Source organism: Lonchura striata, chromosome 2, assembly GCF_050655825.1.
Source record: "Lonchura striata isolate lonStrDom1 chromosome 2, ASM5065582v1, whole genome shotgun sequence".
Lineage (NCBI taxonomy): Eukaryota > Metazoa > Chordata > Aves > Passeriformes > Estrildidae > Lonchura > Lonchura striata.
This window is the reverse complement of record NC_140704.1, coordinates 148988504-149002764: the sequence shown is the minus strand read 5'-3', so window position 1 is coordinate 149002764 and position 14261 is coordinate 148988504. Positions and strand designations below refer to the sequence as shown.

Below are 14261 nucleotides of genomic sequence, written 5' to 3'. Positions count from 1 at the left end.
TGCCTTAAAAGAATACTTATGCTAATAAAAGATAATTTGCACCAACAAATTAATTTGATCGAGTCCACAAATAAATCCCCCTGTCAGTCAAATAAATGTATGAGAGTTTTGGCTCCAAAAATGTGCTGGAGCAAGTCACCAGCTCTGTGCAGTGCTGTAGAAGATTTCAGGTTTGGCTCTAAGCAGTAACCACACTTGTGAGACACTCAGTAGATCATGGGGATCTTTGGCTCTGGTGAAATGTGTCAAAACCCACCCATTCTCCTCAGCTCCTCTGAGCAAGGAGCTGCATTCACAGCTGCTGGGTGCAAACCCTGGACCTCTCTCTGCTAAATGCAAAGGGGATCATTGCATTGACTTCACAGGAGATTGAAAATTCTGTGTAAAATGCCTGATTTTAATGCAGCCAAAGGTAGAGAACATAAACTCTACATTGGAAGAGTCAGGCATGACTTTGCTGTTGAGCTCAGCTTTAACCTCTCTGTGTCTGCAGAACAGGAGTGGAAACAATTCTTTTGCTACAAGGAGCAAACTCGAAGACTGTGAGCTGCCCAGACCATGGAGGAACATGCAGCAGCCTGGGACAAAGGAATGAATGCAGGTGAGGGAGATCCCAAGGGTTCCCTCTGAAGATACCAGTATGGACAGGGAGAGGTGGGAAACCCAGAGCTGCTACAAGGGCTATAACCCCAGGGCTTTGCTGTGCCTGGGAAGAACAAATTTTTACTTACTCACCCACAGAAATATCCTTATTCAGCTTTTAGCATATGACTTTATCTGAATATGACTTTCAGATGTGTCTGGAAGAGTTTGAATAAGGTGGAACACCATAGTTGAGCAGCTTCAAGAAATCTACTTTAGAAAAAAAGGGGTTTTCCGTATTTTTCACATAAGGGGAACAATGATCTGGCAGCCAGCATATTCCTCAGGCTGGATATGCCTGTAGCTCCAGCAGCAGAGAGGTTTCACTCAAGATGGCAGAGTCAGATGCAACCAGGTCCTCACCAATGGGTATGGTATCACAGATGCCATCAATTAAATATAGTGTGACACCCCCAATGCCATCTATTAAATTGTGTGCAGACCCAGAATGAAAACAGACACAGGTGAAGATTTTGTTCTGGTATAAAGGGCTGAAACACCCCTGGAATGTAATTTATCCCAAGCTGAATTCTATTAGACATTTTCTCATCTCATAGACTAAAAATTCTCTTTACAGAATTCTGGTACATTGTTTTTCTGCTGGTGCTCTTGCCAGGGAATTTAATGATTTCAATTACTGTGGATTAAACTTAAAGGATCTAATGCCAAAAACAATATGACAAAGTGTAGATGGTGAAGGACAGAAGTGTTTTCGCCAACAACAAGAGGAAATCCTGTTTCTTTTGAATGAAGTGTTAAGCTACAGCAGGATGTGTGATGTGTGGGGATGTGCAAAAAGAAGGAGGAAAAAAAGGATGATCTGGACAGATAAGGTAGAAATTTCCTTTAAGGAGAGAAACTGGTGATGCTGTAGCAACACAACTGGAAGATCTGAAGGGTTAAACTTTGTGTTTACAGAGCCATCCAGTAGGAAACCCAGCTGTATCAACAGGAAGTGGAATCTGGAGTCAGAAGTGCATTTTTAAACTTGTCCTTTTCTTTCTCAAATCTACCGAGGAGATTAACAGTGGAGATTGAACACAAAGAAGAAAGACCTCAAGTGTGCACTCTGTAGCAGCAAAGGACAGAGAGGGGAGAGGGCAGGTCCCAGTGTGCTGGCACAGCACTTAGCAGCAGTAGCATCCATTTTCCAGCCCACCATGAAGACATAAAGCCTATTCAAGGCTCACGGAAATCTCACATAGTGGGAATTTACTGACATGAGGATGACTGACAGGCCCTTGGGTTGAGCTGAGCCAGAAGCAGCCAAAGTGCTGTGGACCAGACCTCCATGGCTGTCCATCTCTCAGCTTTCACCCCCACATTTTGACTGGTCTCCAGGACACTTTTCTCCTCTCTCCAATATCCTCCGTGGTTGAATATCCTTAAGAAGTTATAATTTCAATTTTGCATTTCTCAATTCCTTCAGCCAAGCTCCCAGCCCCAGAAGAGTGTCCAACTCTCATTGGTTTCAATATAAAACTCAGACACAAAGTAGAGAAAAATAAAGAGATATTAGAATATTGGTGTGGATCACGTTCCTGACTCTACCCAGAGCTCCCATTAGCTTTCCAAGAAAACAGTGGAATTCAGCATTTTAACTGTAATACAAAAGGACTTTTCTTCCTGTCCCTCCTCTTTCTCCACCCCCCATTTCTGATAAAGTTCATCACAACTCTACAAAAATTGCAGAAAGTGTATTTGCATTTTTATCAGAAGGTGAGTAAAAAACCTGCAAATTTTGTTACACAGCACTTGGAGTGTCCTTCCTACTCAGTCTCTTATTAGAAAAAACAAACCACAGACACACAAGCAAGCCAACCTGTTACAAAGAGACTGATGCAAAATGAGAAGGAACCACATTTTATTTTTCCAAATACACTCATTTTGCAAGCCAAGAACTAATGATTTCAAGTCTGATACAAACTGCATGGTGATTGGGGGGAGTTTAAGGCTGACATTTAGGAACCAGAGTCTCAACCCCCATGTTGACAGAACCCACAACCATTAACCTCAGGTCATAAGAGAAAACAGATACTGTCTGCTTGGTAGTGGCTGTGGAGAGAGGATGCCTGGGTTCCACAGTCACTCTGAACCATTTTTACCTTATTTTCAATCATTAAGAGGGATTTAGATCCATATCCTGTTCGTTTGGGTGTTTTATTTCAGGCAATTACTCAAATCAGGGGAAATGGTGATGTATCATTTCATGCCATAGATTTTAATAGCATCAAATAATCCACACAAATTGACCCAAAAAATCCTCAAAAACAAACAAACAAACAAAAATCTCCAAAAAAAAACCCAACTAAAAGTGAAAACATTTTCTTGCACTTTAATAGCATCAAGGGAAAATAATATGATCACAAAATATTATGAGATTTAAAAAATACCAAAAAGCACCATGGGTTTCCACAGGCTGAGGCTGAAAACCCAGGGCAACTGCCAGGAGGCAGCAGGTATGTTCATAACATTAAGATAATTCAGAATGTCTGCTATTCAAATATCTCAGAAAGATTTATTCAATGTTTGTGAGAAGGGAATAAAAGAATAGTTTCATTCCAAAATAGTGTTTCCTCAGCACTGAACTGGGGTTCATCAGGAAGCTCCCATCAACAGATGTTCTGAGATCCTCTCTGCATCTCAGCTTTAAGGGAAATCTCTTTTTAATAGTTTGGCTACTTGATAACATTCTTTAAAGAAAACCTTGAATTCAGATTAAAAATTTTCACCTTGATGTTCTCTCAGATTTGTAAAGTTTCCTTACTTTGTCATGGGCAATTTCACCACATCTGGTCTGTGCTGTTCTGGATTTCCATAGAGCTCACATTTAAAATTCAGCAGACCTGGCAAGGGAAAGTTCCTTCTCTTGGCTGCTAGCTCATGACTACAAAAAGAATTCTTTTCCTTTCCAAAAATCAGCAGCACTTGGCTGACAACATTTGGCATGCAAGGCTTGGATAAAGCTGGTTATAAGGTGGTTATAAGGGTGGTCAGCTCCCAGGGCTCCACTGTGACAGCTCTGAATTGGGCGTTTGCTCTTACCCTGGAGCCCACGGCAAGGGGAGGCCACTGGGGCTGTGGGTGCCCTGGCCCCGAGGTCCCTGGCTGGGATTCATCTGCCTTGGGAGCCCCAAATTTTGGCCCTGGGACACAACAGGAGAACACCACGGGGTTCTCTCAGCCAGGTTTTGGCTGCCCAGAGCAGCAGCTGAGCAGAGCATCAAGGATGAGAAGCCAGCAGGGGGACACAGCCAAAGCCAGCTTGGAGAGAAGATCACCTGGAGAAGTCTCCCATGAGAGGCCAGGGAGATGGGCTGATCCAAACAATTTTTCTAAGGGATATATTTTTTTCTTTTTAGTGAGAGCTGCTCTGGGGGAGCAGTCAGCACAGTGGTGGCTATGGGCAGCTTCTTGTCCCCCACGAAAGAGAAGGCAGCGGGGTGATGAGTCCCCGAACAGGGAAAACAGGCTGTTCCTCGAGATCTGGCCCAGAAGCAGCAAAAAGAGCAAATCTGTGCAGGGAATGAGGAGGCTTAGAAGAAGTCAGAGCCAGCTCTTAAGCCAGTCTGGACTTTGCACTACAGACTTTATTCCAGATATACCTGGAGCTCAGATCCTCTTTTAACACACAACAGAAAGCCCCAAAAAGCAGCTGTACTTTCCCTAGCACCCCTAACAAAAGCTGACACATTGCAAATGTGGAAGAAAGAAAATAGAGAGAGGCCTCACCTTTTACAAGACTTTGGGGGCAAAACCATAGCTTTTGAATGAAATACAGTGGAAACTACAAGTAAGGAAAAGAGAACACTTCCTGGCACAAATTCACTAAGAAAAAAAGAAAAGGAGTAAAATTATAAATATAGAAAAAGGATTAATTGAGCTGGAGAATTAATCCCTTCGATCCCAAGGCCAGTGGAAAGAGAACTGAAATTCAGAGTTTTGGTAAAGAGACGCCAGAAAATGAACATAAAAAACTGATGCAAGAATTAAATTTGAAGGCTGATATACTTAAAGGCAATTCAGAATGCACACACACCACATGCACAAGCAAGAAGAGCATGTCACATTTGTTTCTAGGAGTGATCACTCATGGTGGAAAGAAGCAACTTTCATGAGGGTGATGTTATTAAATGATCCCATTTTAATCTGGGGCCCCAGAGAAGTGACTGTCCTACAGGCAGACAGGATATCTGTGGCAGAGCCAGAAATAGCTGTTAGATTTCTTGTTCTACACTGTAACCATACCATGATCCCTCCTCCTACACACAGCTAATAAACTAAGTCACAGTTCTTACTGGATGCAAAAAAGAAATTGTTCCACTGAGCTGCCTCTCAGGTGCTGTCAGCTCAGCAAAGCCAGTTTCACAGTGTTTTGATTTCAGCCCTCACATGCACCTCATGCCTGCAAAAGGGCAGAACTCTCTCACCTCTCCCACACCTCCAAACCCACACATCAGTGGTGATCAGCAGTTTATAGCTTGATGGGTCTGTGCAGAATGATGAAACACGATTCCCTCTTGCTTGCAGGCAGCTCTGATACTGCTGGAGCCCCGGGCTAAACCAAGCAGGTGACAAAATTCCTGTTTGTGATCCAGAGACCTGCTGATAACTATGAATGTCATAACACAGAACAAAACAAAGCAGAACAAACCAGAACTTCCCCACCCCAAACAATGCCAGCCTTGAAAGTGGCAACTTCTCAGCCCTTAAACAGTTAACGCTGCTGCTTCCAGGCATGGAGGAGGACACCAGCTGTGTGGTCTGTCTCAGAGGATGAAGATGAATTGCTGATGATGTGGTTACTAACATTTTGGTCTCACACAGCCCTGACACGCGAGGGCAGTGTTGGTGCACAAATGGTGCTCCCCAGCAGAACCTGCTTCTCCCGAGCATCCCCCGGGCCACGGCTGCTCCACAGACACCATTTGCACCATTTGTACCATTTGCACCATTTGTACCATTTGCACCATTTGTGCCATTTGCACCATTTGTGCCATTTGCACCATTTGTAGCAGCAAAACCACAGCGAGAAGCAGGTGGGGAGGGGGTGGGAGGTGTTTAGCCAGGATATTTATATCCTGCCAGCTCCCACTGCAGAGGCAGCTTTTCTGAGGAGGTTTCCCTTGTATGTCAGAAGGTGAACAATGCAACCACGATCAACGCCTTTATAGTCACATGGGAATGAAACAAATTCAATTATTGAATAATTGCTCTATAAAATGTTACAGTTATTGAGGCTGCAGAGTTTTTGAAGGAATCTCAACTTTGCTGCTGTAGTATCCATTCACTCCTCTAATCAAATACTCCCTACTCCCAGATGATACTCTGGCAAGCATTTTAAGATAGCTGGGACAGGGAAAAACAGCGAAAAATATGGCACAAATATCTTCTCAAGTGCAAAGAGACTCTCTGTATGATATGTATGGAAGAACTGACACAAACCAAAAAAATGCAAAGGGAATGGGGGTTGCATATATGTCCTACACACACACACACACACACACACACACACACACACGTAAACCACACAGAATTAAGCATATAATCTTTAAAAAGTAGAAATATTTTATTTGAGCCTGAAACTAGGTATGTAATGCATTGTTCCACCACAAGCCTGGGAGCTCACCCACACCCAGGCAGCTTTAGTGGGCAAGGAATTCAGCAGCCTTCACAAGCAGGATCACACCACCTCTGTGGGGAACCCCAGTACACTGAACAAAAACAGCCCAGGTTTTGATGCAAAATCTGGAAATATAAGTCAAGCAGCCTCCCAGATTTCACTACCTATGACCCCTTTGTCAGGCTCAAGGACTGCTGGGCCTCATAGAATCAATGTAATTTTAAAATTGTGCCCTTAGCACTCTACTAGAACAGTGAAAATTAATAGTGAACAGTCTCCATAAATGAACTGCAGTGTTAAATAGCAGGGATGTCATTTTATATTTAACTGTTAGGGTCAAATGTGGAAATAAAACTCACAGAAAGGAGCCAAATGAATTTGCCCTCATTTTCTTATTCCATGTGTTTATCAGCCCACACACAGATGCTGTGGGTATCATTCAGTCCTGTAAGTCCAGGATCCTGCAGGAAATATTGCCAGCAGTACTTATCAATAAATCACCTGCTGAATGGCCAAACTAGTTAATGAAACCTGGCTATTTTCCTAATTATTGTTTTCCACCTTTTTTTTTTTTTCCCTTCATTAAAATGTTACCAAAGAGTTTCATAGTATAATCCATTTGCAGATTCTTAGCACTGGCTGCCGTTTTTGTGGTTTTGGTCCTTCCTTGCTAAACAGCTAAAATAACCCAGCTGTTAGTCTCAACCCAAGGAACTGATAGCCTGGGGGCAGCCAGGAACACGTGCCAGCCATTCAGAGGAGAACTTAATTCTCCCCATATGGATTTCAATGTCTTTGCCTCCTTATCAGCCCAGATACAGAGTTCCTTTTCACAGAATCACAAGGTTGGAAGAGACCTTCAAGATCATCGAGTCCAACCTGTTCCCTGACACCTCAACTAAACCATGGCACCAAGTGCCACATCCAGTCTTTTTTTAAACACATCCAGGGATGGTGACTCCACCACCTCCCTGGGCAGACCATTCCAGTATTTTATCACACTTTGCATGAAAAGCTTTTTCCCAATATCCAACCTATGTTTCCTTTGACGCAGCTTGAGACTGTGACCTCTCGTTCTGTCAGTGCTGCCTGGTGAAAGAGACCAAACCCCACCTGACTACAACCAGCTTTCAGGGAATTGTAGAGAGTGACAAGGCCACCCCTGAGTCTCCTTTTCTCCAGGCTACACACCCCCAGCTCCCTCAGCCGTTCCTCACAGGATCTGTGTTCCAAGCCCCTCTCCAGCCTCGTTGCCTCCTCTGGACGTGCTCGAGCATCTCAGCATCCTTCCCAAACTGAGGGGCCAGAACTGGACACAGCACTTGAGGTGTGACCTCACCAGTGCCAAGTGCAGGGGGAGAATGACCTCCCTGCTCCTGCTGGCCACACCATTCCTGATCCAGGCCAGGAGCCATTGGCCTTCTTGGCTTTCTTTGTCACAGCTGATACAAGTGGGTGATAATAAATGTGAGCTATAGCCTGCTTGGTCATCACATACACCCAGGAATATACTGGTGGACTTGAAAAAAACAGAAAGGAGGATTTTTAAGTCTGAAACCTCAGCTACAGGGTGACCTCATGTGCCCAGAACTATGAGAATGCCAAGGACACATCAGGCATGGCAGTGATGGTGGCACAGGGGTGTAGAGCACAGCCAGAAGATGCTATAGGATAGTCATGGCACTTTCTGGGGAAGTTCCCAGTCTCTCTGCAGAGCCCTGGTATATTATTGTTCACACAGTGCAAGAAGGCTGGTGCCTACATGGATAAAACAAGTTCATCAGAGTCATTGCTTTGGGTGATTATTGTTGCCCCCAAAAGGCGAAAACTGTGTTCCAGCAAAGCCATGCTCCATTTTTTATGCTATGTTCTTCTTTCCACAGGCCAAGGATATCTGTGTGGAGAAGAGGAAACTTCAGCAAGAGAAAAAACAACCCCCTACCCTTTCTGCATTCACTTGTAACTCAAAAGCTTCAGTAAGAAAACAACAAAAAGAAAAGTCTGATCATAATGTAGAAAATGGGTAGAGCATGGAAAGAATCAAAACCTTTCAGCCACTCAGAAATTAAAATGTGAGCTGCATTTACAAATTCTAGAAAAGGGAAAGTGCAACAATTCATGCAGCTACAAATTATTGCTACCTTCTAATGAAAATAAAATATTTAATAATGATAGTCAGTGAGTCATTCAGAGCAATTTTGGTCAAATCTGTGAAGCCTATGTGGGCTGCACTGCTCCTGGTGGCATACAGCTGATTTTCTGTCAGGCACTGTACAGAATGACAAAGTTGGTTACTACTTCTGACTTTACTCCTGACTTTACTGTGTTATTTTCCTTATACACAGACACTGCAAGGATGCAAGGGATAATGGGTGTAAACTGAAGGAGGGTCAGTTTGGATTAGACATGAGGAAGATTTTTGGAAGGGTGGTTGAACACTGGCACTGGTTGCCCAGACAGGTGGTGGATGCTCCATCCCTGAAAACACTGACAGTCAGGTTGGAGGGCTCTGAGCAGCCCTGGCTGAGTTGAGGATGCCCCTGCTCACTGCAGCAGTGTTGGACAGTATAACCTTTAAAAGTCCTGTCCAACCCAAACCATTCTATAATTCTATGACTACACATGATATTTTCATATTTCTGAATCTAATGTAAATACCAACTGAGTCAAGCTACACAGTTGCATGTTAGAGATGTAATAATAAAACAAATCCATCATATCTGCTTGGAAACCAATCCATCATATCTGCTTGGAAGCCTTTCACTGGAGATTATTTCAATATGTTTGGAAAGAAAAGGGCAAGTTTACTTTAAGATGAGTGGGAGTTTGTTCATGCTGGACCAAGAGATCTTGCTGCACCTTCCCGTCACCAAGCATGAGATTTCTTTTACCTCGGAAATCCTGTGAATTTGCAATGCAAGCTCAGAGGATAAGGTCCTTTTGCAGTGCTGGAATTGTTCTGTGACAGCAAAGGCTTAACTGTGCAGCTGTCCAGCAACATCAGGATCCAGGTGACTCATAACCCTCTGTGGATGAGCCCACAATTATTTCTGCAAATACCTCTCAGGTTTCCTTTTGGGCTTATTGCTCGCCATCCTGGATTTCATGAAAATTTGCCTTCCAACTTGCTCATCTCTTGTTTGCTTTATAGGTTAAGTGGAATGACAGACCCAGACTAATAAAACAGAAGAACGTGGGAGCTATTGAGAAAGAAAAGAGGAACTGAGATGACCACAGGGTCCTGGAATGCATTACCAACTCAAGTATTAGAAATTCATTATTTGAGTTGTGCCACAAAGTTCAGCTTAAGTGCTATCTTCTTCCACAGCTATTTCAGCCTAAAGGCTCTCCCTTCCTTCCCCAACCACAAGAATATTTACTTGTGGAACAGAGTCAGTGGCTGGCAACCACAGGGGTAAAAATGCCTTTTTTGCCCTTTTATTTTCCCACACCTTGCCCAGATGCAAGGACTACAAAACCTATCAGCAGTCTATGAGAAAATACAAGGGATTAAAAAGACTCCAGAAGCTTCACCCAAGATACCAGAGCACACATAAGGTTTCAGTATGGATGCAAATAAATAACAGAACACCAGCAGAGGAACATCCCACGGCTGGGGAACCACCAGGCTGTAGAAGAACACGTAATCCTCACCCATAGCTGGGAAACTCAGAGCAGCACTGGAGAATACCTGCACAGAGCTCCTAAAACAGCAGTCAGAGTCCCTTGACCCTGCAGCACAACTGTAAATCTCAGATCTGTGATCTCCTGCAGCAATGGGAAGCCAAAGAGAACTCACCTCAGGGTGCAGCAAACCCTGGGTGGCACAACACCTAGGAAGAAGGGAATGATGAAGAGGGAATGTTGGGGAAATTGGGTGCTGGAAGTCCAGTCCAACTTGGTGGACATCAGAACACAGAAAGGAAACAAATGAGTAGCATTTCTTTGGGCCTATCAACTATCAGTCAATGTTTCTACTCAACAGAAAGGGAAAATTTTGCTTTTAAGACAAAGACCATAAGAAAGAGGATGCTTGAATTGTATCATATGAAAGCAAAGGGGGAAGCAGGAGGAATAAATTAATCCAGGACACCTACTCAAACCTCCTGGTAACAAATCTGAAAGACTGAGTAAAATCTCACCCTGCTTTCTGGCCCACACCGTGAGACACTGTCATGTTCAATATTCAAATATATCTTCAGCTGAAGCTGTGGGTGTCCAGCTTTTGCCAGGCCACAGCTGCCAAGGTTCACATACATTTCTTGGGTTTAAAAACAGCTTCAGTTCCACTCAGGCATGAGAGCCAGGGCTGTCCAGACAGGAATGCTCAAGACCCCTCTGGGACACTGAGACATCCAAAAGGAGAAGTTCTCAGTAAGCTGAGCCCTGGCAAGATGCTAAATCAACTCTTTACATCCTAACATGGGAGCCCAGAGCTTCTGAGGAACAAAGACAAATGTACCATATGGGAATAGAGGACTTCTGAAATTTTCAAGCATAGCACCTGAGAAAGGTGTGAGAAACTAAACATACACGAGTCCTTGAAAGGACAGACACACTGAATCTTCATATAAATCTCACACTTTTGCTAAAATCCATAGATATCACTTTTATCAATGCCTTTTCCTGGAGAAGCCGCCCCTGAGGGCAGCACTGCTGCAGTGTGGAATGGGGACAGGACCTGTCCCGGGGACATAAACAGGCAGTGGCACATCTGTGAGGAGGGTGAGAAAACCAATCCCTGTCCACAGCTCTGTTACAGTTGATACTGGAAAATATATTGTTTCACACTACCAAAGCAAATTCAGAGACTTATAGGAAAAAATATGAAAGAAAATGCATCAGGTCCTTCTTATCTCTCTCTCTCTCTCTGTCTCTCTGTGCGTGTGTGTGTGTGTGTGTGTGTGTGTGTGTGTACTTAGGAAGCATCTTCATCAGAAATAGACTTGGGTGTGGGCCTCTGATCCATGTGAAGAACATTCAGTGCTACCTTCAGGATGTTGCCTTAGCAATGATTTCACTCTGCAAGTGGATGTGTGAGCAGGGTCTGCCAAATGAAAGATCAGCTTTGGGAAGGCCCTGTGCACAATGCAGCCATACCCACGGGAGCTGTGTCTGCCAGCTTCAAGCCTCAAGATGTCCATTTCCATTGCTGCATCTTCAGCTGTTATAACCAGAGCAATTTAATTGTCATTACAATTTATGGAAGTGTAGGATAAGAGCCCTTCTACAGAGAAGTGCATCCAGTCTGTCTCTGGTAACCAGATGTTGTCAAGCAAGAGGGAATGGTGGGAAGGTTAGAAGGACAAGGCACAGCAGCTTTGAACCTGCGCTGCCTGAGATTATCTGTGCATCATTAGCCATGGCGCAAACCAGGAGCATTCTGTTAAGTACTTAACAGGTAAACCTCAGCTCACCCTCCCTGGAGAGCCATGGGGTTTTTGCAGGGAAGAATAAATGTGTCACTTTTTCTTTTCTTCGTGTTTTTGTTTTGCTTTGTTTTAGTTTTTTGTTTATGTTTGGTGAAAATATAGGTTTTTCTTCCAGGTTTTTCCTGGAAGAGCCCAAAGAAATTTTAAAATTTTTTCCTGCTTCCAAATCCAAATATTTTAAAGATGAAGTTCTTGGCTTTATATCTGTAAAATAAATCTCATAAAAGAAAGAAAAAGGACACATTGTGGTTCTTAACACACAGCCTGAGGCAGCCTGAGCCTGCGTCATTATCAGTTACTGTGTAGTGAAGTAGGTGTCCACAAATAAGATAGTGACAAATAAAACCATTTTTGAGCATCTCTCTCCTCCTTCCCATCCATCAAAACCAAAAGCTTTGTGTTTGTGCACCATGACTGCCATCACATTATTTACATAAATACATGCCTACTAGTAGATGTGATGAAGAACAACTTGATTATTTGCTTTCTTTCTCTATTTGAGAAGCCTGCAAGTTTGCATTCACTCTATTATATTTTATTTTAGATTGTCAGATCCACACCCTACCTATTATTCTACTTCACATGTTTTAGAAACCTCCAATACTGTTCTTCCTACATAAGCTCCTTTACTAATTTTCTACCAAGTGCAGAATAGCTTCTTTAATCATCACCCTGGTTTAGGACATTTTGTCCTTTCTGAATAAGTGGTCTCACACTTCTGAGTCATCAGGACTAGAGACTGAAATGCTGGCTCTGACTCCTCAATGTGCAAGACTGAAAGGAGCCAACACATCCAGTTTTAAAATCCTTGCTGCAAAAATTACTCAGGCGCTGAGGAGTCTCAGCCTGGTTGAAGGAACTTAGGTTCCCATGGTCTCTGTCCTTATATCTATGTAAAAAAATAAAAAAAAAAATTCCAAACTTATGCCTAAAATTCCAGCTATGTTCAGTTAGTTTTTTCTTCACAAGCCCATCACCTGTGCAGTTTTGCCCTAATAAAAACCCCTGTTGATAAAATTCTTTAAGAACTGAGTAACTTCTTCAAACAGTAGTTTCAAACAGTACCAGGAGATGCAGAACCTGAGAGCTGCCTTCTGAGATGCCTTTGAGACCTGCCTGACCTTCCTGTATTATCTCCTCTGACTTTCTCCCTGGATCAATATTATATCTAACCCAGAGGGTCAACCCTCTTCCTTCCCAGTGGAACATCTTTTTCTGTCCATAGTTCTTCCTATACATGAAGAGTTACAAGTCTCCAGGGAGACCACAGGGCTTTGCACAATGTGCACAGGGACCTGCCTGGTGCTACTGCCCCATTGATGTCTCTGCAGAGTTAGAGAGATTTTTATTACTGCTGTGGTTATGCCAGCAAAGACAAAAAGCTACAGATGATGAGTTGGGACAGTGTTGGAGCTTTACCAGGACTCATCTGTTATGACTCTCATGACTTAACTAAAATTAGCAGGATGGCCAGGCCAGCTAAATATCAATATCCCAAAATAATTGCAATATTCCTTCTTTCTTCATACAGTTTCCCTAATCAGACCAAATTAAGAATTCTCTGCTCCCAAAAGTCATTTCAATACTACATAGGCTAATACTCCCCCACCAGATGCTCTCCCCATCCCCTCTCACTGATACATGTTGTACTCTTTTTTTATCCCACTCCTTTGTATACGACAAACAGAAACCTGTTTTTCCTCAGCCTACCAACCTGCCATCACATCCCAGGTCAGGCATGGAGAGGGTCAGGAAAGCCAGTTCATTACTGTGGAGAAATTATCCCCACTCAGTGGTTTCTTAGCACAGCCTTCCAAGTTCCAACCCCATGGGTGTGTTCAGGATGTGACAATGTCCCTGAATGCTCCAAGGAGCAACTTCTGCTCTTTCAATGGACAGCCTAAGCTGGAACTGAGCTGTTGAGACCCAGGAGACTTTTTAGGCTATTTAAAAAAACTGGTTTGAACTCTTTCTAGTACTCTTTAGACCAACCATGCTGCTAGGAGTATCTGAATTGCATTCACTTGCCTACCCCCTCAGCAAGGGCATGTGCCTGCATGTATTGACACACTCACAGAGATTTTTCATGCCACAGCAGGTTTTTTACAAAAGCTTTGGTACCAAGGGAACCCAGGACAACCACTGCACAATTTACACGGTTTGCACAGATCTCTCCTAGTGACAGCGTTTGGGGGACAGGAGGCACCTCCCTCCTTTGACTTTCCTTGCTGAACAGAAATCAGCTGTGGTAAGAACCAACTTCCCGCAGGAGCGCAAGAGGTGCCGTTTGCTCGCTGTCGGTTTTGTGGTGTGTTTTATTTTACAGAAGACGCCCTGTTATCAGCATCCACGCAGGACTTATCTCCGCGCCATCTGCTGTCACACAGGTGTCCTGGCGTGCACCACGCGTGCTGCTTTCCTGGATTGGAGTCTCTCACAAAACCCTGATGCCCGCAGCCCTGCCGGCGCAGAGTGCTCGATGTCACCCCGCTCCGAGCGCAGGGATGCTCAGACACCGCTGACACGTGTCTGGCTCCGGGAACATCCCACCTCCAGCTGGGTAT

The 14261-nt window shown here is 43.8% G+C and overlaps 1 protein-coding gene across 2 annotated transcripts in view; it reads right to left on the bottom strand.

Annotated features, from left to right (window-relative positions):
- Window positions 1-14261, bottom strand: part of CCN4 (cellular communication network factor 4) — a 34194-nt gene that overhangs the window by 18715 nt on the left and 1218 nt on the right. The gene's annotated exons all lie outside the window — the stretch shown is intronic.